The 26,017-nt window shown below is 48.1% G+C and overlaps 1 protein-coding gene across 1 annotated transcript in view; it reads right to left on the minus strand.

The window, feature by feature from the left end:
• The window catches only part of LOC119461535 (glutamate receptor ionotropic, kainate 2), an 84,461-nt gene that overhangs the window by 39,419 nt on the left and 19,025 nt on the right, over window positions 1-26,017 (minus strand). The window lies entirely within an intron of this gene.

Consider the following 26,017-nt stretch of genomic DNA (forward strand, 5'->3'; position numbering starts at 1 on the left):
CATACGTTTTTTTTTTGTCATGGCACATGTTCGCTGGCCAACCAGATTAGTTTAAATGAAGGTTTATTGAATATTTGATGCAAGGGTTCACCTCACTAACAGAACAGCATGATCGTGCAGAAATTGGCCTTAAGTAATACTGAAAGTAGTGAAAATGGCATGTCGCAAAAAAAAAAAGAACAGGAAATAAATTTTAAAAAACGAGCACGTATGGCACGCTCGTGAAGTGCGAAGACGTATCTCAAAACTGCATAATTTGTATAGTCACAACAAAGCAAAGCTATTTCTATTCATTTATGCCGTTTTGTTTACGTCAGCTCTTTCTTATAATTGACAATATGTTTTTGTACAGTATACATTTCGCGGCTGTCGTCCTTCCGTAAACATTTCTTAAGTACACACTTCATCTACCCGCCCGTGCTCTTTGTCACTTCGTACATGTGCAATGGAAAACCTAGAAAAAAAACACAAAAAAACAAGATACAAATAATAAAGGAACAAGCAAATCATTATTTATATTATTGACTTGAAAAAATATATATACCATTGACACGTATACATGTTTATCATTCACCGGTGGCCGCTTTCCACCGGCTAACAAATGTTAAACGTTATCGTTCGGCGCAGGTCGCGCCTGCATCGGAAGCTTCTCGAACGTTATCGATGCTTCTATCCATCGTCTGTGGTCACCGACGCTCATGTAATCTGATTGTATGAGCGACGCGAATTGTCTAGAACTTTCTGGAAGACACGCGTGCACCAGGGGTTAATCTGGAACCTTCGATGACTCACGTATAAAAGCCAACGCGTTTCGCCGCAGATCAGATTTTCGACGATCGCTCGACTGTGTTCGCCGCTATATCGTTGTGCTTTGAGTGCAGCTTTCTTTTGTGGGCACAGGTTCGCCCAATAAAGAATCAGTTTCGTCATACACAGTTTTTCGACTGTTTACTTCAGCGTCACTACTACGTGACACAGAAATAAGGGAATAGTAGAAATATAGTAGAAAAGAACGGAAGGAGCAGGCTGGGTTTACAAACGCACACCTGAGTATAGAAAACGTACCAGAAGACACAAAGAAAAGTAGGTGGTAATAATAAAACATAATGCCTCTTTGCATTTCTCATCCAATCAAGCGGGTCAACACTAAGTGCTCACTACGTGTTTGTGTTTGTATTTTCTAATTCCTAATATCATTTCTGTCTCTTCATTTGACAAAGATGGATTTCAATATGTCCAGTACAATAAAATAATAAGTGCTTTTGTTCACGAAGTACGTATCTCAAGCGTATGAGAAAGTGCGAGAAGTAGTTCGGCGCGTCTTCCACAAAACAAGAGAACGAAAAACACCGAATAAGAGTTACTATCTTTTAATGTACTTGTGCTTTTTATTTGTGTACCATGAGGAAGAGGCAGATTTCATTGAAGATAAACGGCGAGAGGTTGCCTGGAGAGCGTGTCTGTACCCTTGTACACGTCTCACCGGTGTGAGGGAAAGATCCAGGGAAAGACAGAGTTAGATGGCACGTGACTATGTCTATAGTACAAGGAGCTACTATACACACGTTGTGCAATACGTAGATGTACACTATACACGCACTAAGCACAGTCCACACCATCGTGTCTACAGAAAACGCTCTTGTGCAAACACGCTTCGCGCAGTATAAGCACTACACATGCTCCAGGAACACGCATCTGAACCCAGCTGGATATTTACGTGACATATCAGACGATATACCCTGCCGATCACTTTCGGATAAACCATTTCCATCGTACTTTTATTAAATAAATCGGAAGAGAGAAGGCTCGTTCGCCCGCTGAGTCAGCATGCTGGATGTTACAGTGAGTAAAAGTAAGCGCATCCCGGAAAGAACCCGATCAAATTTCTGGCCCGTGCTTCCGAAGGTTAGATTGCGTACGACGATTATAAAGTATGTCTGCTCTGCGGCGGTAATTGAAGATTCGCCACAAAATGAACAACCACTGAAACCTTAACTATCTCCCACACTGATCATGGCTTACCGAATATGTGTCACCAGGCGCTATTCATCGCTTTAGTTCGTAATTATTGGATGTCAGGAGAGGATTAACGGTTGGTGCAGTGCAAAATGCGTCAAAGCAGATTGGGTATTTATAAATGTCTGTGAAGCGTTAATCTAAACACGGAGAGCTGCTTAATAAACACGCGGAGTTACATGCGAGTAACTCTGCAGCATCGTTGGCGAACCTGGCCCTACGTAAATAATGTGTCCGGTATTATTTAAATATTTGGAAGCTTAGGCCTGCACGATTGAACGGCAACACTGCGAAGCGATGAAATTTTTAATTGTTTTATTTTGAAGCGCTAATCTTCTGTACAGACTGCGATAACTTAAACAACATCCGGTACATATAGGTCACGAGTTCTGTATGCAGGTGCATGCTGCTGGCAATGTATCTTTTTCTCGATTTGTTTTTTTTAATAATAGGCCGCTGATTATTGCATATCTGTAAAAAACGAAACAAAACAAAATCCACGGCTTTCTTTACCACACATAGGCTATTCTTTTCAATCCCTTAATTTTGAGCTTGAATTGAACCTTTTGCATTTCAACTGACAAATGCAGCTATTCATCAACTAAATACTTCAGTGCAACTACGGAATGAAGACGGACAATGAGAGTGCTTACACAAAGCATTGATTTAATTGAACTTATTGGTCACTGCCGCCAACTACTACAAAAAGCAATTTCCTTTGGGCCAATAGATCAGGGAGTGAGTCTTATGCGGTATGTTATATAAACATGCGAAAGAACTTAAAGAAAGCAAGATAAGCAAACCATTTAACCCTATACAACAGGAGCAAACCCATACAGTTCATTATTCTTTCTAATAGCTACTGCGGTGAACATTACAGTCTGCTTATCCGCGGCAGTTTTCTTTATTTTTGGAAAACAGAATGAAAGTATTGAGACAGCTAATATAAGGCGTGCAAAACGAAAATCGTTGGGGTACTTTTTAAAATAATTTGCAAGCTCGTATGTTTTAGCTCTCTACCGATACCTCGCCAATTTGCTAGTCTCCCTGACTAGCTATACGTATTAAATACGTGAGAAAACCATCATTTGATCCTTATTTTCAAAGCTCCTAATTAGGCCTTAAACGTTAAATTTTCGGCACACATTAGCACGAACATTACCGTGTATTATGAGGGAATCTGAACTCGATTGACTATATTGTTTCCCTGGATATTACACATTGCAAGACACGGTCGTATAACGCTTTCACGCTCTTGCATAAGGAAATTTTCGCAAAGCCCGTAATTAAATGCCACACTTGAAACTTTTCTCGCATATGGCGCAAGTCTAAATTTGGGTATGGCGCAGGTCGCATATCTCGAAAGCACACGGCGCACATGCGCCGTGCGCTTTCGAAATTTCAACTTAGTGGCACGTTCTATTCTTTCACGACAGTGGGCAAACATCGTACGCGGTCTATAAAATATGCTTATAACAACCATTTCTAGCGCTTGAGTATATCAGTGGCAATGGCGTTTCGGCTGCCGAGCACAAGCTCACGGGCCCTGATTGCCGGCCACGGGGACGAAATGTAGTACCGCGCGAACGAAATGAAAAAAGCCGCACGACATGTTCAGATTTAGCACCACAATTAAAGAGCCCCCACATGGTGAAAATTAGTACGGAGCGCTCCAGTATGTCGTTTTTATTAGCCCCATACTTGCTTTCGGATGTTCAACCCCATGGATCGAACGCATGGTTCGAACACTCTGCCACGATTGTACTGATCCTTTCGTAACACTGACACTATCTCTGAAATTACCTCGAACTTTCGCTTATATACTTCGACATTCTGCCTACAGAAACAAATTATGACGGATGAAACAATCAATTATGAAATAATATACGTTTCAAAAATAAAAGAGAGTATAGAGAAACTGATAAGTGTCAGCAAACCCCTAAGGAGAACACGAAAAAAAAAACACACATAACAAACTTCTTACTACAACTTTTTTCAGTAATCTTGCAAGGTTTCGGTGACTGCATGACAACTTTTTAATGCGTTAGAAATAGGAGTCTCTAAGCAGAAAAAAGAATGTATGTGTGCTCAATGTGCGAGAGCCAGTCATGATATAGGGGCATATATATCGTGAAGCTGATGGTGGTCTGCTCCGGACAATTATCAGTTGCACTTCGGCCTTCAAAGAGGCAGGACGTGTATCGAATGAGTCCCTGAACACCTTGTAATGTTGTGAATGCGATTTAAGTCATGGGGTCCGGTAGCTGAAAGAGGTGTGACGTATCTCTCGCGCATTACTCTAACATTGATCGCTACATCGCCACTAAATATTTTTGAAATATCATTATTCATGCAAGCGTAACAGCTCTGGTATTTTGGAATGCATTATTGTGTATTGTTTGTGTATGTAATATCTTAGGCGCGTATACAGGGTCCCAACTATCATGCACCAAGATTTAAAAGTATGCTAAGGCCACGTAGCTGGACAGAACCAAGGTAACGTTGTTTCCGTTGATTGGAGATACTCAGATTTATTGCATATAATTATTACATAATTAGTAACAAATAAATAATAAACTTCTCAAACATTATAATTAGATGAAAGAGTCAATGAGAAAATTGTAGAGCAACATGAAAAACTCCCCATAGAGCTTTCTGTTGCTCAATTCGTGCTACACAAAAGTGTTTTTCCGAGCATGAAGAATGCCCGCAAATGCACGCAAAAGGCCTCGAGCGGTCAATTGGGTGGCAATCTTTGCGTGCATTCGCAGGCTTCTTTCACGCTCACAAAAACACATTTATGTAGCACGCATTAAGCAATAGAAAGCTACATCGGGTTGCTTTTCACGTTGCTTTACAAGTTTGTCCAGTGGCTATAGTGTTGGGCTGCTGAGCACAGCACACATAGCACAGCACACACATCGTCACTCTTGCGTGGTACGTGACGTCACTGTCACAGCCGCTTGTCCAAGCCCGTTTCTTTTAAAAACCTAAGTAGTCCCTTCGTCGCCTTCAGCTGCGATGTCTTCTGTAACTTGAAACAAGGGTTTCAAAAAAAGAAAAGCGTTTAACCGCAGCAGGGTGAACTCAAAGACATATGATATGCCGTCATGTGGTGCTCCCAAAATATTTGTTCATTCCGCTTATTAGTTAATTGACTGAGATCGATTATTAAAAAAAGTCCCAATTTCGCCCTAAAGGCGAAGCATCGATTGCGATAGCAAATTACTGGACAGCTATACGAAGTATGGATAGTAGTTTTATCGGCCGTATAATTTTGTGAACATATGTATACTAAGTTAACAAGCATGGCATCCCGCGCGCACAAATTCGCTTTCAATGCGCTGGAGTGAGTAAGCGCGGCGGCAGCAGCGAGCGAAATGACCTTCGTGCTGCCACTCGCATTAAGGCGCATGAACTAAGCCGCGAAAGCACACCGCAGGGCAGACTCCGTCCCCGCCGCAGATGGCTTTTCAAGATACAGAGGCCCGGGCGCGCGCGCGCCCGGCGCAGAACGCCCCTCATTCCCTCCCTAACCTCCCCCGGAGCCTTGCGGCCCCGGTGGGCGCGCACTGCCACTCGGGCCGCCCGGAGTAGCACGAGATCGCGGGATTGAATCCCGGTCGCGGCGGCCGCATTCCAGATGGAGGCGAAATGCAAAAACGCCCGTGCGCTTGCGTTGTAGTGCACGTTAAAGAACCCCAGGTGGTCAAAAGTAATCCGGAACACTCCACTACGACGTGCCTCATAATCAGAACTGGCTTTGGCACGCAAAACCCCCGGAAAGAAGTCTTATCCGCGTGCTGCCGTGGAAATATAAAGTTCCTGCCTCCTTTCGTTCGCCCAAGATATCGGTTAAACTCTGTAAACGTTTCTTATAACGCCTATAACAACTTAGAAAAGGAGGGTGCAGCAATATTTACTTAGCCATGATTAACACGCACACTTCGAAAGTTGTTCCCACATCACCTCTAAGCTTTCAACATTCGCTCTTAATATAAATTCGGGGAATCACTTAGTTTTTGAAGGGAACTGTGAAAACACGCATGTAACCTTTTCCAGCGCCGTCTATCGCACTAATAGCGTCGCTGTAAAAAAAAAAAAGAACGCAACAAAGAAAACAACTCCATGTGAAACCTTGAAATTGTGCTACCTTTCTGTTTTGAAGAGAGCAATAGCGTTCCTATCATGCTATAAAAATAGGTATGGTCGGGTAGGGGTTGAGGAGAAACGGGGCGCGCAGTTACAGTGGCAATCAACTGAGACTTGGCAACACTGCCCTGGAAGCACTGTGCGGAAATATCTGCTTCGCCATACAATCACGCCACGGAGGAACGCTGCCTGCGTGGCGCTCCATTGCCTTCTATTAATTGCGAACACGTGAAACACACGCTGCTTGTAATTGCAGATGCGTCCGTGTTATCTGGGAGTCCCCAGCATCTGCGACGTTCTTGCTGGCACCAACGCCGCTACGTTGGCATTACTATTATTACTACCACCACCGTTTCACCTGTCTCAGGCTTTGTGCCTAGCAATTAGTTTTATTGCTTACTTGTCCCTTGTTCTTTTATATTGTGATCGAGGTGCGGTGGCACCGCGGAGGTGCTGTCGCGGTATTGGCGGCACATGCCTGGCCTGTGCAGGCGATGGTTTGAGGGTCTCTCCCGAGGACACGCCACGCGTTTTGGCTGCAAGAATGACGAAGCCAAGCTGAAACACCGCCCCGATCCGCTCAAACAGCCTCTGCGGCTCAGCCATGCAAAACAGTGTTAAGCCATCCGCTGCTGGCACTGTCATTGTACGCACGTACATTAGCGTTCCTGCTGAGCAGCAGTGTGCATACCACACCATAGTGCATACAAACGTGTCAGCATAACGGAGAGTAAGTTTCGGACCTAGAACACCCTATTCTTCATTCGGCTCCGAGGCCAACACCGATGGTTTTCCGTTGGTCACAACTCGTTTGTTTGTCTCTTCGTTTAAAGGGGCTCTGAATCACTTTTTATCGAAGTCTTCTTCTTCTTTCTGGGGTTTTACGTGCCAAAACCAGTTCTGATTATGAGGCACGCCGTACTGGAGGGCTCCGGATTAATTTTGACCACCTGGGGCTCTTTAACGTGCACTACAACGCAAGCACACGGGCGTTTTTGCATTTCGCCTCCATCGAAATGCGGCCGCCGCGGCCGGGATTCGATCCCGCGACCTCGTGCTGAGCAGCGCAACGCCTTAACTGACTGAGCCACCCCGGCGGGTCTTTTATCGAAGTCGAGAAACGCATTTGAAGTTAACATAGACTGTTTAAGAAATACTTTGCTGCAAAAAGTACATCAATGCATTATTCAGCGTAACAGGAGTTATTGGCAATCAAAAGTCGCCTATGAACCCCTTCGGGGTGCTCCCACCCATTCTTTAATGCCTTGCACGGCGAATGCTACGGCGGATTGGGGCGTGTCAACAACGCTCCACCTACTGCGCGTCACCGTGGCGCGGAGTTCAAATTAAATTTCGGATAATCACGTAGACGCCACTGTATCTGAATATGGCGCCTTCGGGGCGCCGTACGTAAACTCCCTATATAGGAAAAGCACCGCCATCAACTCTCTCCTCCGCCGCCTTCTCTCCTAAAACGCCGCGCGCTGTATGCCCCAGCGGAAGCGTGGGGGGACGCGCGCTATCACGGAGAGCGAACGCACTCAATCTCCCACGCGCAAGCAAGGAAGCGGAAAGCCAGCGCCGGAGGGAGCAGGGGGGGGGGGGGGGGGGGGGGGGGCACTTCTCTGCCAACAACCGCGCTCGTCGCTCGTCCGCACAGTCTCTTATCTCTCCCACGCGCAAGCCAGGAAGCGGGAAGCCAGCGCCGGAGGGAGCATGGGGGGGCGCACTTCTACGCTTCCAACAACCGCGCTCGTCGTTCCTTCGACCGCACCGTCTCTTATCTCCACACGGCTCTGACTTTTATGCCGCTCAGTTTCCGTTGATAGACCGCACGTACCTTCGCCCGCGCGAAGGTACGTTGCGCTGCCAGCGTTTTGACAGTCGTTGGCTGCAGTCATTCAGTGTGATCTATTCATGTTTGTTTGTGCGCGCTCACACCACGCTTGTTCATTCAGTTAGTAATAGTCGGGCCACATTCTCTCCTAAAACGCTTGTTTTTTTCTTTACTTTTTGCTTGCGAAAGCAAGGCGATGGTGGCGCCCCTCGAAAGCCCCTGTTGAAGTTTTTAGGCTGGGCGCGCGCCGCCGCTACGCAGAGTGACTTTCGACATGGCTCTGAGACGAAGAAACGTTTTCACGAGGGCGCTTCCGATGGTCTGGCGTCGAGAGTATGTGTCAATGTTGCCTGTTTGTTCTGGACTGTGAGCTTGCCTTGCGCTTGCGTTGCGGAGTGGTAGCTTTCCTTCGATGTTTCCGTTTATTTTTGTCCCGAATGACTAACGCTCGTAAATAATGACATATAATCATCAAAAGGCTACAGGCCAGCACTGTGCAGTTTATGGGTGCACAAACAACCAGCGGAAAATAACGAGTTTGGGGACTATAGTGTGTCCACAACACAGCACTCCGCGAGACCACTGCCATTCCCCCGGTGTAGCGTAGCCAACCGGACGTTATTCTGGTTAACCTCCCTACCTTCTGCCTTTCTCTTTCCTCCTCCACGCTTCGCCGGTTCCCTGCATTACCTGAGGACTTAGCATTTCAGTATAATATGAACCAATGCACTACATTAGTTAAATAACCATTCTGGTAAATACGCTTTATAGGTTGCGATAATTGTCAGCTCTCGATGAAATATTTTCTCGTATGTAGTGGCAGAAGGTACATTTGTTATTCTTTCAAACACGACTTCATTCCAGTGCCTAATGCGCGGGTCACCCGGCGCACTTTTGATCGTGATCGAGCCCGATCTGGGTCAAATTGTTTTGTCGCGATTGGCTTCATTGCTCAAACTGGGGAAGGTTGCGAATCGCGGTCGAACATTCCGATCCAGATCGGGCTCGTACGCTATCAAAAGTGGCCGTGTGACACCGGTATAAGACAAATTGAAGCACTCTGCGAGAGAACTAGTCAGTAAATACACTTCGAAACGATCTGGAAAAATCGCAGGGTGCGTTAACACGCACCCTGCGCGGCCCTGCCCATAAAAGTAATTTTAAAGTCTAGCATCTGCGCTGTATCAGTTGCGCTGGCATCTGTGATCATTGTACCGCGCAGCTCGAGCGCCACGCTTATGCTTTGACATTTGGTTATAAGCACCCTGCACTGCACCAGATCCACTAAAGTTTGCATGATTTAGCTGTTGAGTTGCGTCGGAAGCGGATGGAGTAACCACCGCATATCTACCAACCACTGACACGCGTCGTCGGGCCGCCGGCGACGCGTTCTCAGCATTGCCGACAGCTACGTACGCACCTGCTTTCGCTAAATGAGGCAACCCTCAACCGCGAAACGTAATGGTGATCTGATTCAATCGACGATACGGTCACATGTACCCAGAAATAACAATGAAATATACTGCTGATTAGCACGCCAGGTCTCGTACGAAGCAGACACGGCTGCCGCCGCTACGGACGACGAAACACCGCATCCACTGACTGAGCTTGCTGCATGTTGCCATTGCACACCACACTGAGCGCACACGCAAGCACGTGAAACATGTAACAAGTCAAGCGGCACAAGACAAGGGAAGCGGAAGAAAAGAATCGAAATAATGCGCGGCGAAGATCACACAACCGAAGTGCGGCCGGCCTGCTCTCGCAAGACTCACAGTCCACAATGGCCGCATAAGTTCTGACGCTAGACGTCGCCCGTGTCGGGCTATGGCGCTACTCAAACATCGGTTTGTGAAAAAGGTCTATAAAGAAGTGAAAGCGCGCGCTATGATCGTCCACTCGGAGATACAGGAGAGAGAGAAGCGGCGTTGTTCAAAGGGTGGCGGTACATTTCCGAAGGTATAGGGACTTTAGCCAGACGCTCTTGTCCTTAGCGCATATGCCTCAGCGAGCTACAGTGCGCTCAGTGAGTGGACTCGTCGCGGCACCCAGCGGCGGCCGGGGTAGGTGCGTTACGTAGAAGACCGCAGCTATACATGCAACTGTAGTGCATAAGCGCGGCGTTTGCTTTGTGCATGACAGGGCTTGAGTGCGCTTTTGCACTCATGTGGTCCAGTCATGGCCGCGCTACGTGGTGCGGACCGGCTTTGTCCTACACTAGTTGGACCGATGGATGGTAGCCCCATCCAGCATGCGCATTTTGAAGCGCTGTCAATAGTTCCCGACGAAATGTCTGCCAAGGCGTCTAGCCAGGCGCTGCCCGGAGTGAGCGCGTGCAGGCAAGTATGTGTGTGGTCTGAGCTTAAATCTCGCATGGTTCGAGGCTATATAGTCGACTGTTCAAAACTAACTGAAATTAGCAAGACCCGATGGCTACGACACTGATAAGCAGTGCGACCAAAGTTTCATTCCTACGCGGACGGGCGCGGCCAAGCGTTAGCAGATGTAGTCTGCGATAATATGATAATCGTACTAACGGAAGCACGTAATTCGTGCCGAAATTCGAAAGACATATTTTCGCTTACTTCAGCCTGTTTAATGAACTGCGTCAATAAATATACATAGTAACAGCAGAAAGAAGCGCACTTATTCAAACACCCTACTTGATTGATTCCAGCTAACGGACAATAGGAGTCGCGTATAGCCGTCGGCTATATCATGAAATAAGGCAGCCCGAAAAGACTGAGGAGAAGGCTTCTGTTGAAAAGAGAGTGCTTGAGAAAAAAAGTGCCTTCGCGCTCAACTTGCGAGCTCCACGCGCCGCACACGACTGCAAACTTTGGCTTAGATGTTCGCAGCAGCGTATGAAATTCGCGGACTGCGTTTTTTCACCAAGCCCTAGGGTTAGTTCCGGACCCCTGTCGTGCAACTATGACTTCCTCGGGGCGCATGTACGCGCTCATCGTAAATAGTGAATTGACGTTTCAGTCTCTTCCCTCGCGTGGATTTTCCGGGCGGAACTTCAAAGGAATCAGTGCAGTGTCTTTAGAAGCGCTTAAACAGCGTTCTGAAGCAATGTGGAACAAAAATAATTCATAATTCCGCCAACCATCCTCAGACCAACAGTGTATAACGTTGGAACTAAGCGCTAAAACCAGTGCTAATAACTGTGTCGGGAATGCACTTGCGATGGGGAACGCTGTTTCCCCGTCGTATTGTTTTGCTTTAGGCATACTACTACACAAGTCGACGGGGTTCAGCCCGGTGTAGTTGGTGTATCGCTGAAAACTACAATCACCTCTCCGGATGCATAAGGAGACGTGGACACAGGGCGAGTGGGAGACAAAAGTCGTTGAATACGTCATGCGATTGCTCAATATAATTATCGTATCTATAGAGATTGTGGAGGCCTGTATGAGCGCCTAACAGCTGAAAGCAAACGTTTGCCTACGACCCAACAGCCGAAAAGCTCTATTTCGGAGAGAACGATTACGGGATGTTCTGGTGGCCTTCCAAAGCGAGCAAAGTTGAAATACAGTGTGGTGGTATGGCTAAAATTGTTTAAGAACTATCCGATACCAATTATGCTGTGAAGGTGAAGGGCGTAGGAAGAACCTAGAGAAGAAGAGAGAGAAACGAAGAGGGAAAGGTAGGGAGGTTAACCAAGGACGTGCCCGGTTGACTACCCTACAATTGGGGAGGGGGAAAGGGGAAGAATAGATAAGGAGAGAAAAGAAAAATAATAGAGTCAGCCATTCTCCCAGGCAGTCACAGAAGAATCTCCGCTGCCACAAGCGTTCGTACAATCCAGTATTCCTGACGAACTGCTGAAGGGCTTTCATGGCCTTTTGCATGCAAGAATGCATATGCCATGGCCCAAGGATCTTTTCTTCTGAGAGCGTTCTGTTAGCTAACAGGTTGGGAGTTTAGCTGGGAGAATACGTCGTCGAGTGTCGAAAGCTGGACAGTGACACGGAAGGTGCTCGAGAGTCTCGTCGCACCAGCACAAGTTTCACGCCGCACTGTTGGCCATCCCTATTAGGGAACGAATAGGCGTTGGTAAATGCGACACCCAACCACATGCGACACAGTAAAGTTGTTTCACGACGGGAGAGTCCAGGTGGTAGGCGAAGTCGCAAGTTAGGGTCAAGAGAGTGCAAACGTGAGTTGGTGAAACCCGGTGAGTTCCATCGTAGAAGTGTGATGTGGCGAGCAAGCGATTGCAGTGGCCGCGCAGCATCCGTTCTTGAGAGTCGTATAGCAACCAGCTGATGTTTGTGATGGGCCGAGCGTGCTGCTTCATCTTCGCTGTCGTTGCCGACAATTCCGCAATGGCTAGGCAACCATTGAAATACAATGTCGTGTCCTTCTTTGAGCACGTGATGATGAGCGTGCCTTATTTCCGTGGACTAGCTGCTCGTGTAACGCATGACGTAGGGCAAACTGCAGAGTTTGCCCTGGTGAAGCCGTACACAATTAAAGAGGAAAGCATTTGTATGCTCTAGTTTAAAGGCTATGAGGAGATGTTGGTTGAGTTTCCCGTTCTTGTAGAACTAGATAGGTCGGAAGCTACAAGTGCATGGATGGCAAGAATGGTCAGAAACACGAATCGGAATGGCGGCCAAGTCCGTGACTTGACTAACCTCATCCAAGAGTCGGAACAAGATCCAAGAGTCATAATAGAAACCGTCAGTAAAGCCCGATATATTTATACAATCGATATCATTCGCGGGTTTGGCAGGTGCTGTTGGCGGTGCGCACAAGCTGCTATGCCGCGTTTGTAACCCCTTTTGGTTCATTATGTCCGCTGATTCTGAGCTGCGAGCTGACAGATGTCCCGTCTTGTTTTTCTAAATTCATCGGCAGATTACTTTCAAAGGACGTTGCTTTGCCGTACCTCGATGATACCACCGTTATTTCACACTAGCAAAAGCGTCTGCATCGCTTAAGAAAAGTGAGTGCCTGAGGAGCGTGAGGTTGATGGTGAAAGCAGAAAAGTGTAAATTGAGAGGAGCCCAGGTAAGCTACTTGGGACATGTAGTAGAGCAAGGACGTAGAGGTAGAGGCTGTTTCTTCATTTAAGCGCGACCCTAAAGGAGAACCGATGTACGGCTTTCCTGAGGCTCAAGGGCTTACCATCACCTCGTACGAAACTACTGAGTTAGCCAAACCCCTCACTGATACACTTCGAAAAAGAAATGAGCGTAGCTTGCACTGGAGGCGCAATGCTAAAGAAACAGTGGAGCTGATGGGCACCTAGCTAGTACTGGCTTTTGGGCTAGGCTAAGCACTACCAAGTGATCCCCAGCATTTCTGGAATTTCTTGAATATTGATCGATTATCGATCAGCTATGTAGATTTGGCTATCGATTGGCTGTCGCAAAGTATTGGCCACGTATTTGGGCTAGGCTAAGCACTACCAAGTCATCCTCAGCATTTTTCTGAATTTATTGATTATTGATTTAATATAGATTAGTTATTGATTGGCTATCGATTGGCTATTTTGGCTAGGCTATGCACTACCAAGTCATCCCCAGCATTTCCCGGAGATTTATGATTGCTTATCGATTAGGTATTGATTGGCCATCGATTAGCTATCGATGACTGTCTAAGCTTAAGTAGTCCCAACCATGCTTAGCTAGACTTAACCAGGCTCAGCTTCGCTATTTCACAGGGGTATGTACCATTGCGCTTGGAGCCTTTCTGCACTACCGCCAGGATCGGCCCAAATTTTTTTTCTGACGCATCACGCACTTGCGGCAGGCTTTAACAGCTTCGCTGTGAAAAAAAATGAACAAACGCACAAACTTACGATGCTGGTGTGGGATCCTAACAATCAGTAATCATTCCCTCGTCGGCCATCCCATATTATAGGCACTTGATAATGAAAGGTAATTCTTAGTTTCATGTGATGCAAGCGACCGCGGCATTGGAGCATTACTTTGTCAACGTGACAAGGTGGCGTCCACCACCCCATCGTGTACATCAGCCGCAAGCTAATTATCCGGGAGGAGGCGTATGGTGCTGTAGGGATCGAAACGAGGCCCAAGAACCCACGGGACGCGTCATGTGCTAGACTGACAGTTAGGCGACCATCCAGGACAGGAAGCAAGAAAACTAATGTTTTATTTTTTCGAGCGCATGCCTCAAGAAGCCCGAGCTTGGCGCAGGAACATGTCAAGTGTGGCTGCGCCGAGAAAGCTGAAGGAACCCTATAGTGCCTCCAATGGTGTGTGCTTGCATATTTTGGCCACCACGAAAACTATCGTGCCACCTCTGACTCCAAATTCAGGTTTTGTCCACTCGAGCTGGCTGCAAAACATATGTCGCCTAAAATTGGCCGTCCTAGGTGCAGTCTTGCCTTCCCGCAGCACACATTTACTTTAGAATACTAAAAGGGCGAGCTTAACAGCAACGCGGATAGCTTTATATATAGTAGGCCGTTGGAATATGGGGGACTTGAAACAAGCCGGCTCTCGCCGCCGTGTAGGTTGTGAATCCCTGTTATATTCTTTAAATCAGAGGCTTCAGCGAATGTTTAGTAAAATGTCTTAATGGTCGCTTTGGGTACTTTTATTTTAATTTAGAGCGCATGATACGAACACCATGGTCTTATTAAGCAGACGCTATGGCACTCGGTGTAAGCACTGCGCTTTCCCTTGCCCTGTGGTTGTGTATCTGCATGTGTGTTCCCAAGAAGAAGGCCACAATGGAGTGATTGCTGGGACACTAAAGTGGTTTGTCAACAGCCATCACTGGAGAGCACCAGTGTCGTGACTCAACGCCAATGCTTCGAGCCACGTGATCAGCTGTTCACCCTCGAGTTGGATCTACTGGCGGCGAAGGAAGGTGCTGTGTCTGAGGACAGAGGGATTCCTCGTGTGCCTGGAGCGAGCCGAACCCAATTACAAGCGACCACCAAGGCCATATGGCGAGACAAGGTGGGGGGGGGGGGGAGGGTTCTGGTGAGCTGACAGTGACTCTTTTCAAGCGAGAAAGGTGTCCTCGCTCAATGTACCAGCCCAGCGCGCCTTATGTGTAAGGAGTATCGACTCCCAAGGCTTGGCTCCACTAATTGCTTCAATATGCCAATAGTTAATGCCTTCTGTGAAAATGACATCAACCCTTGCTTCAAGACAGCCTCTCTCTCCTTCTTGTAGGCGGAAACGAAGGAGCGACAACATGGGCGGAATCTTGCGAAACGGTCAACACCTCTGAATGCCCGGGACAATAGTTTTGAGATTCCCTTTTCTAGGGACACGGGGACGACGATCGTTTTAAAAAAGTCCTTTCGAGTCTATCTTGAGAGCCCTTTCCAGAATCTTCGGCTGGTACAAGATGTACATGAACTTCTTCGTTAATGCGAAATGGTCTTTCTCAACCTCAGGTATCTAATCTAAGCTATCTACATATCTAATCTATTTAATGTATCATCTCAGAGAAAAAGTTCCTTCTAGTAATTATTGTAGGAAACTCTGGTTTCCTCTGTACAAACAACGATTCAAAATCAAGTTTCTCGCAACCGTTCGTCTACGAACCCTGTACAGGAACGTGCAGTCTCCTCTTTTTTCCGGTGCTCGCACTGAACTTCCATGGCCTTTCTTGTCATTACCATGCCACTTAATGAAGCATCGAGGTATACTGTTTCCTACTACACCTGAAGCCCTGGTACGACAAGCTACGCAAACTCCAGCAAGGCTGCGTCATTACATGAACTTGGATCGACAACCCAATTCACATCAAACGGCACCTGACGCTCAGAAAGAAGCTCTTGGAAGACCGCAGCATCGTCAAGAAATGCGTCTGCTCGGATTTTGCTCTCCTGAGGGGTTTAGTTGCCCAGCTACCGCATGGCGTACTGCTGGGGTACTACAATCGCAGTGGGAGAGAAATGTGTTAGCAATGACCGAGCAGCTAGACAAGCCCACGCTCTTTATGACCCTCAGCATGTCAGAGCTCCCCATGAGCATCTGCTCGTACTCATCGAGAGAGTCGAAGACCTAGTGGAGGCGCACCGCCTCAGGGCTCACTCCACAGCCAGCTACCTGCAAAATGCTTCGCGTGACTTCTGTTCTCACAGCTCTTGGGACTTGCAAATTTTTTTTTCGCTGCTCTTATCGGACGTCCTCATGAATATGTCTGGAGGGTTCTTTGCGTGGCCACGACCCCGCGTCCAGACAGTGCCAAGTGCTGTGCGGCTTCGGACGTGAACAAGGAGACTACTCCCGCCACCGAAAGCATAGGAGGCAATCACATTTAACGAGGCAATCTTATTTCTCCTAACATCGGTATTTAAATCCATGAATACATAACTTTGTTCAACAACTGAAACGTTTTTCTAAACCAATATAGCGATAACAACTTTTATTTGCTTTGTAATGAATATTTGCCAATCGTGTCGTGCCGACTAAGCCGATTTCTTGCGGTGCGTGACGCTGCTAGCAACTCGGCTGATGCAGCGGTTCAGAACTCCCGCGTGCTGTTTGCTACCTGCCAACGCACCAAAAAGAGCCCCCGCACTTTAAACAAGAGTTATGATAGCGTACATACACCATCTGCCCAAGCAAAAATAAATTACTCTTTTACAACTCTTTTCTATAGCGGTGCAGTAGAGAGCCATATTACTTTTTTTTTGTCACTTCAAAGTAAGGTGTCTTGAATTCACTCATATATACTTGAATTCACACTCGAGCTCTATTCCGGTTTATACTCTACTCTAACCTGCTTCAACAGCTCTACAGCAGTTACTCTAACTGGCTGCAATATAGTAAGATCAGCTCTAATGCAACTACTCCCCTCTTGCACAATCAACCTAAAATACTCCCTGGCTAGCACTCTTTCTGAAAGTGACAGTGTACATCTGCGCTACCCCTGCAGGTGGAGTACATGTACTGTTAAAGAAGCGTCGTGTATATGAAATGCATCGCAACTACTCCGCTAATAAGGTAGTTTTTACACCTTTAAATTTTGAGTGTAAACACATTCCTTCTGCTCGTAACAGCGATATGTTCAATATGTCCGAGGCACGTCTGATGGCACTAACCGCTGTGCGCAACTGCCTTAAGTCACGCAGTCATTTATTATATGTCGCGCGGCTTCTTTGAAAATCTGTATAACACACACGATTTTTCTCATGTAAACAAATTGTTTGAAAGTTGCTCTACATGCTCTGCAACTTTTGCATTGAAGGTACTGCAATTATGTGAATAGTTTTGAAAGAGTGCAAAGTAATAGTTGAAGGTTTAAAAATAACAACAAACAATAAAACGTTTCGTTTCTGTCGCTTAGCACACCCCTCTTTTTGACAGCGTAACTGGCTATGCGCTTATTGCAATAGCCGTTTCGATTAGCGATGGTGTCCGCCTCCGCCGGTGTCCCGTGTCCGTATGAGCTATCGTCAAGAATGAGAAAAAAAGTACCCAGTTCCCGCCGGGATCGAACCCGGGCCCACTGCGTGGAAGTCAGCGACTCTACTACTGAGCCAGGCCAGCGCTTTTTCTGGTTCTTTTTTTTATTACATGGGAAACAAAACTGAGCATTGCTAGCCTGACGCGAAAAAATGCCCTATAAACGCGTGCTAGCGCGCGAGGAGACATGCCATGTGACTTGCGCGCCGTGTTGCTTCGATACGTGCACATTTTGCAGTGCAGTTACATATTATGGCACCAAGTAGAACGCCATGTAGCAGATGCACTTGCGGTATAAGGCAGTTAAAGGGATACGGACACAAAAGTTGGCGGGTGGTTTCTTGCGTCGGAACAAAAGTTGAACCGTTGAAAACGACGAATACAACAAGCCTCCAAGCGGCCGCCGGCAGAAGCTGAAATTTGACGTCATAACGCCCACGTGCACGCGGCCAAGGTCGGCCACAGCCGTCGCAGTCTTTCCGGGTGTGTCGGTCCCTTGCGGCTTTTATCCCCGTCGGCGATCTTCGCGCGCGGTCCGTCTGAAACATTATCCCCGTCGGCACTCCACATAGGTAGTGCGTCTTACATGTGCCTTCCAGCGGTCATCCCTCGGTATTGACGCGTTCGTCGCTGCGGAAGGAAATGTCCAGACATGTTGCGGCCAGGGCGCAGCAATGTCTGCCCAAGGTTATAACAGCATCGTCGGTCCTGACACGTGGTAGCACACGTTTACCAGGGACGGGAAGGTGCGTAAACTTTGGATACGTGCCAGTCAGCCATCACGCCCAACCTGAAGACCTCTACAAAATGACTTTATTTGTGCGGACCACTTCGTCGACGATGGTTATTTGACCAGCCCGGTTAGGCTGAAAAGCCTCGGTGTGCCGCTCAAAAGGCAACGCCTAAAGCCTAACGCTGTGCCCTCGGTCTTCTCACGAAAACGCAAGGCAGAAAGAATCAGCGGCGAGTTTCAAAAGAGGAGGCCAAAAGAGGTCGGTACTGTTTTGGTTCACTTGCAGGCTTCTTGTGCAGTTGCTCACGCCGACGGCATAACCTACTATTCAATCCTCCACGCAGTGCTGAAGTAACGCGCAGCTGCCTCGCCTGCGTGCGCTCTACAAAAAGCAAGATTACAGAGGAAATTACAAATAATAATTGCACAAGTGTCTGGTGCAGAGCGAAATCTTCGCGCTACGGTTCGCGAAAACCTGACCGGCACGTCCACGGCCGCCTGCTCTTCTTCGCCGCTTGACGCGGAAGGCTCGTCACCGTATATAGGCGGTTATATTTCTTGCCAAGCTGGAATGGTCCTCGTCTTCAGACGTGTACTCATCGCTGGTAGACGCACAAGAACTCGAATCCATGCTCGCGATGGCGACGTCGGTGCACTTCGAATGACCGCGGCCGGACAGCTCCGACGTAGGTGTCTTGACGTCACGCCTTCCTACTCGCGCGGGTCGGGTGGCGTGGTGCGCGCTCACGAAAACGCCAAAAATAAAACCATCGGCTGAAAAATCAGCTAAGTGACTACTAATTTTCGGTGTAATCTCACACTGAGGATTCATTTTCAGCGTTTTCGTAAAATTATCGGATTTTGTGTCCATATTTTTTAAACAAGGTTTGAGAAAGAAAAAGTTTAGGAGATGCATACAATAATGCTAGAAAAAATGTGTATTGTGCACCTGATTAAACAAGCTGGCCAGGTAACTACGTCACTGCCGCATTTCAAATGGGATGCCAATAAATCATTGTCGTCAGCATCATCATTAGCATCGTATCGTGCAATGCACTTGCCATGCGACGCGCGCCGCGTGCCATTATACGTGCGCCCTTTGCATTGCAGATGCAAATTATTACACCAGGTGGCACGCCATATAGCAGTTGCACAGGTAGCGGTACAAGGTAGATAGAGAAGTCTCGAGGAAGGAAAAGAATATGGAGATCTAAAATATTGATGTAATGGAAAACACGTATGGCATACCGGAATAATTCAAGCAGGCTAAGTAACTGTTTGTCACCGTCCCGTTTCAGATGGAATGCCATTAAATCGTCCTAATCGTCATTAGCAACGTGTTGTGCCATTTGATACGCGATGCGACATGCGCGCCGCATAGCGTCGATGCGTACAAACTTTGCACTGCCGTTCCGTTATATTCTACCAGGTACCCAGACATTGAGCAATTGCATATAGCAGTTGCATGGCTGCATGTAGCTGGACCTGGTTAACTCAAGCAGGCTAGGTGACTATTTGTCACTACCCCGTTTCGAAGTTGATGCCTGTAACCATCATTATCATCATTAACAACAGCAGCAGCGTACCATGCCACGAGTCGAGGGATGTGACATGTACACGTTATGGTGCCTCCTCGTAAGGTAGGAACCGCTGCTGAAGAAGCGAATCTTAGAGCTACGTGCGCGGCTGCAACCAACCAACCAACATAGGCCTCCGGAGACCGCTGTGCAGAGAGCAGGACAAGTTGTAGCACAAGCTGCAGCTCGCCGTCGACGCCGGGTGGACAGCTCAGATCGTTTTCGTGAAAACGACACGAAGAGACGTCGCCGCGAATACCCTGTAATGTGTGGTGCCGAAAATGGGGCACCTTTGAAGCCGCTCCTCCAGTTAACGCTTTGTCTGCGCTACGTGTGCCGCGCAGGCCTGTGACTTTTTAGTGGGCGACACAAGTTCACCGAAACACTTTGTATATACCACTGCCCTATTCAGGCATTACGCTTAGGCGATGGCGAATAATTTACTGAACACTTTGTCATAATTGTTATCTTGTCTTTGTGAATATTTCACACACTATAAGAAGCAAGTGCCTCTTTTCATTATTTTCTGGTTTTGTCATCCTCGCGTTATGCACCCGGCATTCACTCATGCCGACTGGGCTTAGATCTTGTTTTGCACTGCCGTATTGTGTCCTTGCTACGACAGAATGATCTGCAACGTGCAGCATCGCGGCCATCGTTATTTAGCATTAGCGCGATTCTCAATACATTCTCTATACGGGAAACGGGCACATTCGTTAGTAGCAACACGCAAGCCATGGGCGAGACATGAACCAACCGTGGTATGCTTTAACTAATGTGCATCCACTAATAACTGCGGGGCGCAGCCGCGCATGAAATCACAGAATGCACGAGCTCGGCCTGACACAAAACTACCGCATTTCATGCTACACTTTCTCTAAAAGGTGAAATCCGGGATGGAACATGCAGAAAAGCCGAACGTTAGTCAAGTTTTCACGTCTCGACACAAACCAAGAACCGCAAAGTAGTGGTGTACCAAGCTTGAAGCCAGCAGGCGGTAGAAACGTTCGGGGCCAAGGCTCAGTATGAATCGCAACGGCGGAAGGGAGTTTCCTCAGAGCGGTTCAGCGCCTCAGACAATGAGTCTGCTCCGCACTTTGCTGTAGTCATAAATCAAGCACCAGACCCTTAGCCGGCTCCGAGAGATGATACACATTTCCTGCCGCATGTACTACCATGTTTGTATGAATCCTTCCAAGAACACGTATCGCCTGTGGTACACTAGGATCTCTCGCAAAACACAAAGCGGAAGGGGAAAAAAAGACACATTAACTTGGAAAAAAGAGGGACCTCCGGAAACCTCAAAGGCAGTGTCAGGGAGGGCCGACTTCTGGCGCGAAAATTCGTGCGTTTGTTTTCTGCGCCACGCTGCAGTTTGCCGCTGCTGCGAAAATGCGTGCACGCGATAGAGGCTACCCGAGCGAAGAAAGAGATAAAAGCGGCCCAACACTAGGGGGGCGACTGATGGTGCCTCCGAGCCAAGCCGAGTCGAGTCAATGCAAGCTTGTTCTGGGCGCGGCGCTTGCAGCCGAACTGAGCCGAACGGGGCGCCGATAATCAAGTTGGGGCTCCGGAAATTTGGAAGCGAGGCGCCACGCGGAACAAATGACCGTGAGCCCGGGCGTCGCCATCGAGACAAACGGAGTTGAGCTTTGTGCGAGCATTGGCCTCGTGGCGCTTATTTCCCTCCTGTGCGGCATCCCGGCTGGGACAACTCCATAGCCCACCGTCCATCAATTCGCTCCTTCCGGAATTTTCGGCTAAGGCCTCGTAGCCATCTTCTGCGGTGTCACTAAGTGGCCCATGAGCTGGCGTTAGGCATAGCTGGGACACATTGAGAAATGCGTCTCACACCCGCTTTGTTTGCGGACAAAGGGCTTAACTCGGTCTGACAGCGGTGGTAATTAGCCTGTGTACTTTGAGGCGTTGCCTATTTAGGCTTGTAGAGAATGATTGAGGCGTCATCAGTGGGGTATTTAGAATTCATTTGACAAAAACTTTCACATCAAATTTGCCTTTCAAGAATACGCAAGCGACTGCGCAGTGAAATTTTCGTAGATATCTGACGTTCCCCTTAGCGTAAAATTAAGTTCTACTGCAATTCAGCGGAGACGACGTTCTTAAGTGGAATTGACGATCTCTATTTTTTTTTTAATTCTGCAGTGACTTAGCGGTAAATGCGAGAGCAATACGTAAGCATTACGTCGTACCTCTTCGAAGTTCCGGATCCATGATTTAAACCGCGTTAACCACATTGGAATATGTTGTTCAGAGGCTCACTCTGCACACGTCCTGCCTCTTGGAAGCTTGAAATGAAACTGACCGTCATTTTCACTATACACACACACACACACACACACACACACACACACACACACACGCGCGCGCGCGGCGTGCGCGCGCACGCATGCACACATAGATACATACATAAATACAAACATGCATACATAGTTACACACATAGATACGTACATACATACATACATACATACATACATACATACATACATACATACATACATACATACATACATACATATGCTTTAATAACGCTCTTCTATGCTCTACCTTTCTACCTCTACCACGTGACCGACATCCCACACTTCACAAAAATACACTTATTTACGCTTTGGCACTTATAATGCTAGCACATTAAAAACAAGTTTGTGAGTTAAGAAACTGTGGCCCTCTTTCTAGCGTGATACGGACTTGCATTTCTACATTTCATCCCGTACCTACCACTTGATGTCATGCAGACACACATGAAGGTCATCAGTGATTCAGCAATATAAATGATTGCCTCCTCGACTGACTCTTGCAGGATGCACAAACGTACTGCACTTGCTAGCTACATGCACTATTTATCGGGCAATAACGTGGCCAATATGACGCTTCGTAGCTTCTATCAATAAGGATACTACTTCTCGAAGAAGAACAAATACAACTGCATGAGGCATAGTAGAACTTATAGAGCGTTTTCGTCTCCCTCTTCCCTTCGCACGCCATCGCTCCAGTGAAAAAGCGCATCCGCGCACAGATGGGGTCGAGCAATATTTCCATGCCAGGAGAGGCTGCTCACACCATGGCCACTTTGGGCCACGTGGTGATTGATCCCTTTGTCGGCCACCCAGTTCACCGCAGACCGAAGAGCCGCAGCTCAAACCTGTCAGGAAGCCTTCCTCCCCCCATGCGGTTGCAAATATGAAAGATGAGCCTCGTTGCTCGCCCTTTTTGCTGCTGAATCCCGCGGCGGACTCGCGCGGAGGGTAACGGCGCTCGTGTTTCCTCGCTAGGCACTTCGACACCGACTTCCATATGCGCTCAATATTTCACGGGCTCAGCGCGTGGGCTGATGTGGGGTTTTCTTGCACGAGCACGTATTGCTCAGAGAAAGCGATGCTGCTGGAACTGTGCGTTTTTACTTCGCTGCTGACGCGGCTGCTCTGTGATGCCTCCGAAAGTCGGCTCGTGGCTAGGTAAAATGTGTTCAAGAGGAGCCGTTCAGTTGTTCCAAAGTTCAGGACGTAAAGTTGCCTAGCAGATATGGCCTTGCAGCAGGAGGGTAGCTTTAGGCAACAACTTTGCTTGCAACGTGCACTTGCACAGTCCGCTGGCAGCGTAGAAATTTGGCGTACAAGTGTCGCCCGACCATGCATATGTAGCCTAATAATTCAGCGCGTTTCATGCGGTGTTTGTGCAACATCAATGCATAAGTCACACACCCACACGCGTACACACACACACAAACACACACACACAAACGCACGCACACACGCAGTCACACACACACGCACGCGCGCACGCACACAAAACACGCACACACACACGCACACACGCACCACGCACACACACGCACGTGCGTGCGTACGTGCGTGCGACAAGATCCCGGCGGGAACTGGGCATTTTTTTTGTCTCATTCCCTAGCTTTAACTTTGCTTTCCGGGATCGAATCCCGGCCGCGGCAGCCGCATTTCTGTGGAGGCCAAATGCAAAAACGTCCTGTGCTCGCGTTGTAGGGCGCGTTAAAGAACCCTAGGTGGTCAAAATTATCCGGAGCCCTCCACTACAGCGTGCCTGATAATCAGAAATGGATTTGGCATATAAAACTCCAAAAAGAAGAACTTGGCTTTCCTTTCCTTAACTTGGTTTGGCTTGGCTGGTTCTTAGCCAAACTTAGCCGACCTCGAGTATCGGGACGACACTCGGGGTCGGCGCGCAGTCTTTTAAAAGCCACTTTATAGTTCGACGTAACGTTGACCCGCGAGCGCTCTCGCCACGGCAACGCCAGCGAAAGCGCAGTGCTATAGTGCGGCGTGAGGCGCGGCCGACGTATCCGGCGTTCGTCGGCGTGCCCCGGCTGCGGCCGGCGTCGAGATGCGACGTGCTGTACTTCGCGCCGGCCTCGTCACACAGAACGGACCGCATCCGCGTCTGGTCGAGGAAGATGGGCTGGTGGAATCTGGTGGTGGCGCGTGCAGCGAGTTCGCAGTTTTTTATAATCCTGAAACTCCTAGTTCCGTATAAAATGCGCATGCGTCTAGGCGGTGCGGCGCACACGTTGGACTATAGAGGGGTCGGTTTTCGCGCCTTCCATAATCACGGCTATCCACCAGCCCACCTTGCTCGTCGAGACGCGGATGTGGTCTAATCTGTGGGGCGAGGCCGGCGCGATATGCAACATGTCGCATCTCGACGCCGGCTGCAGCCGGGGCACGCCGACGAACGCCGGATACGTCGGCTGCGCCTCGCGCTTTGGTGAGGGTAACTTGGGGGAGGGTGGTAACTTCGCCAAGCGATGACGTCACGTGAGTCACCTAGCAACACCTCGCACCAGCTGTGCGAAGCGTTGCTAGGTGACGCACTTGACGTTATTGCTCGGCAAGGTTTTCCAGCGTACAACTGACTACAAACGCCCAGGTTAAACAGCTTCGCTGTTAAAAACACTTATGATTATGTCAGAACCTGGTTGTATCAAATTTCAGATCTCAGTTATTTTGGTATTGATTGTCCCTTCGAAGTTAGGATTCCAGGCACAGTTTCTATCGTCAGAACTTTTGAACTGTTAAAGCACCTTTTCATTCTATGTGCCTCATTGACGAAGCGCCTGGCATCTAAAATTAGCCCTGAGGAGAGGCCGCAATGTCATTTTAGTCACGTTGGCAAGAATGTAGTCCATATTGTTTTCAAACGTTCGAGAGATGATCTTACCAGCCACAATATGGAGGGCGATATCAGGGCGATTGACTTTAGGCCCCTGATACTCGAACAATCAAGAATAACGAGCTCCTATATACAACAAAGGAGGGTAACACAAAGGCAAGGATGTAAACCTGATTAAAACATCCGGTATGCCACCCTGCACGGCGACAGGAGAAAAGTGGAGTGTAAAGACATAAAAGAAGAGAGGAACTACAAGGTAATCAGTGCGAGCACAACACAAATAACGCTGAAGTGCTGCAGTCATATGCACAGGTCAGCTGTTCGAAGCATACGCATGGTCTAGTGTGCTGAGAATGTTTTATGGTACATATGTTGTATGCAAGAAATGGTGACTGTGTTTGGTGCACTGCACTCTACTCGAATAATGCGAGCAGTGGACTATGAGTATCGTGTAAAACATGCATATGCCTTTGAGCGGACGTAGCGTGGTGGATGTTTAAAAGCAGACGGATGGCATTCATAATTAACAGCAATACAGAAATGACCTTTCCGATTTACAACTGGTACTTCATGAGTAGGAGTACCGTGGGAGGAAGTAGTAAGTCGGTATGTCAACCGGCTCCCAATACTGCCGACGACTGCAGCGCCGTCTCAGGGAAGGCTCGCGAAGCACATTTCCGCCACGTATCTGCACCTTGAGGCTTCCTGTAAAGGTGCGCTCTCTACGTACAACGTAAATATCCCCAGTAGCTCCTTCCATATGGTCCCTGGGAAGCGCGTAGCATGGGAAAATAAATATAATACCGGCCAATGAATGCTCAAGGAGAGCACCTGATATTATGATAATGCGAAGGGCGCAGTATCTGCAGGGCGTCCTATAGGGGCAGTGGGGGAATCAAAGCTGGAACCAGGGCGGTCCGTGGGTTATTGGCCGCCGAGGCGGGAGCGTACTGTGGGTTGTCATTTCGGTACGCGATGGTCCTCGGCGGGCCCTCAACTCACGCATCAGTCCCGGTTCCAGCTTAGGGGTCCCCGTTGCTTTTTTGTGTGTCCTGGAGACACCGCAAAAGTCTACTAAATAGTGCCACGTTGTTTACATTGAGCGCTTGCGCAAATGCGAATGGGCAGGCGCTCTT

Source organism: Dermacentor silvarum, chromosome 8 (assembly GCF_013339745.2).
Source record: "Dermacentor silvarum isolate Dsil-2018 chromosome 8, BIME_Dsil_1.4, whole genome shotgun sequence".
Classification (NCBI taxonomy): Eukaryota; Metazoa; Arthropoda; class Arachnida; order Ixodida; family Ixodidae; genus Dermacentor; species Dermacentor silvarum.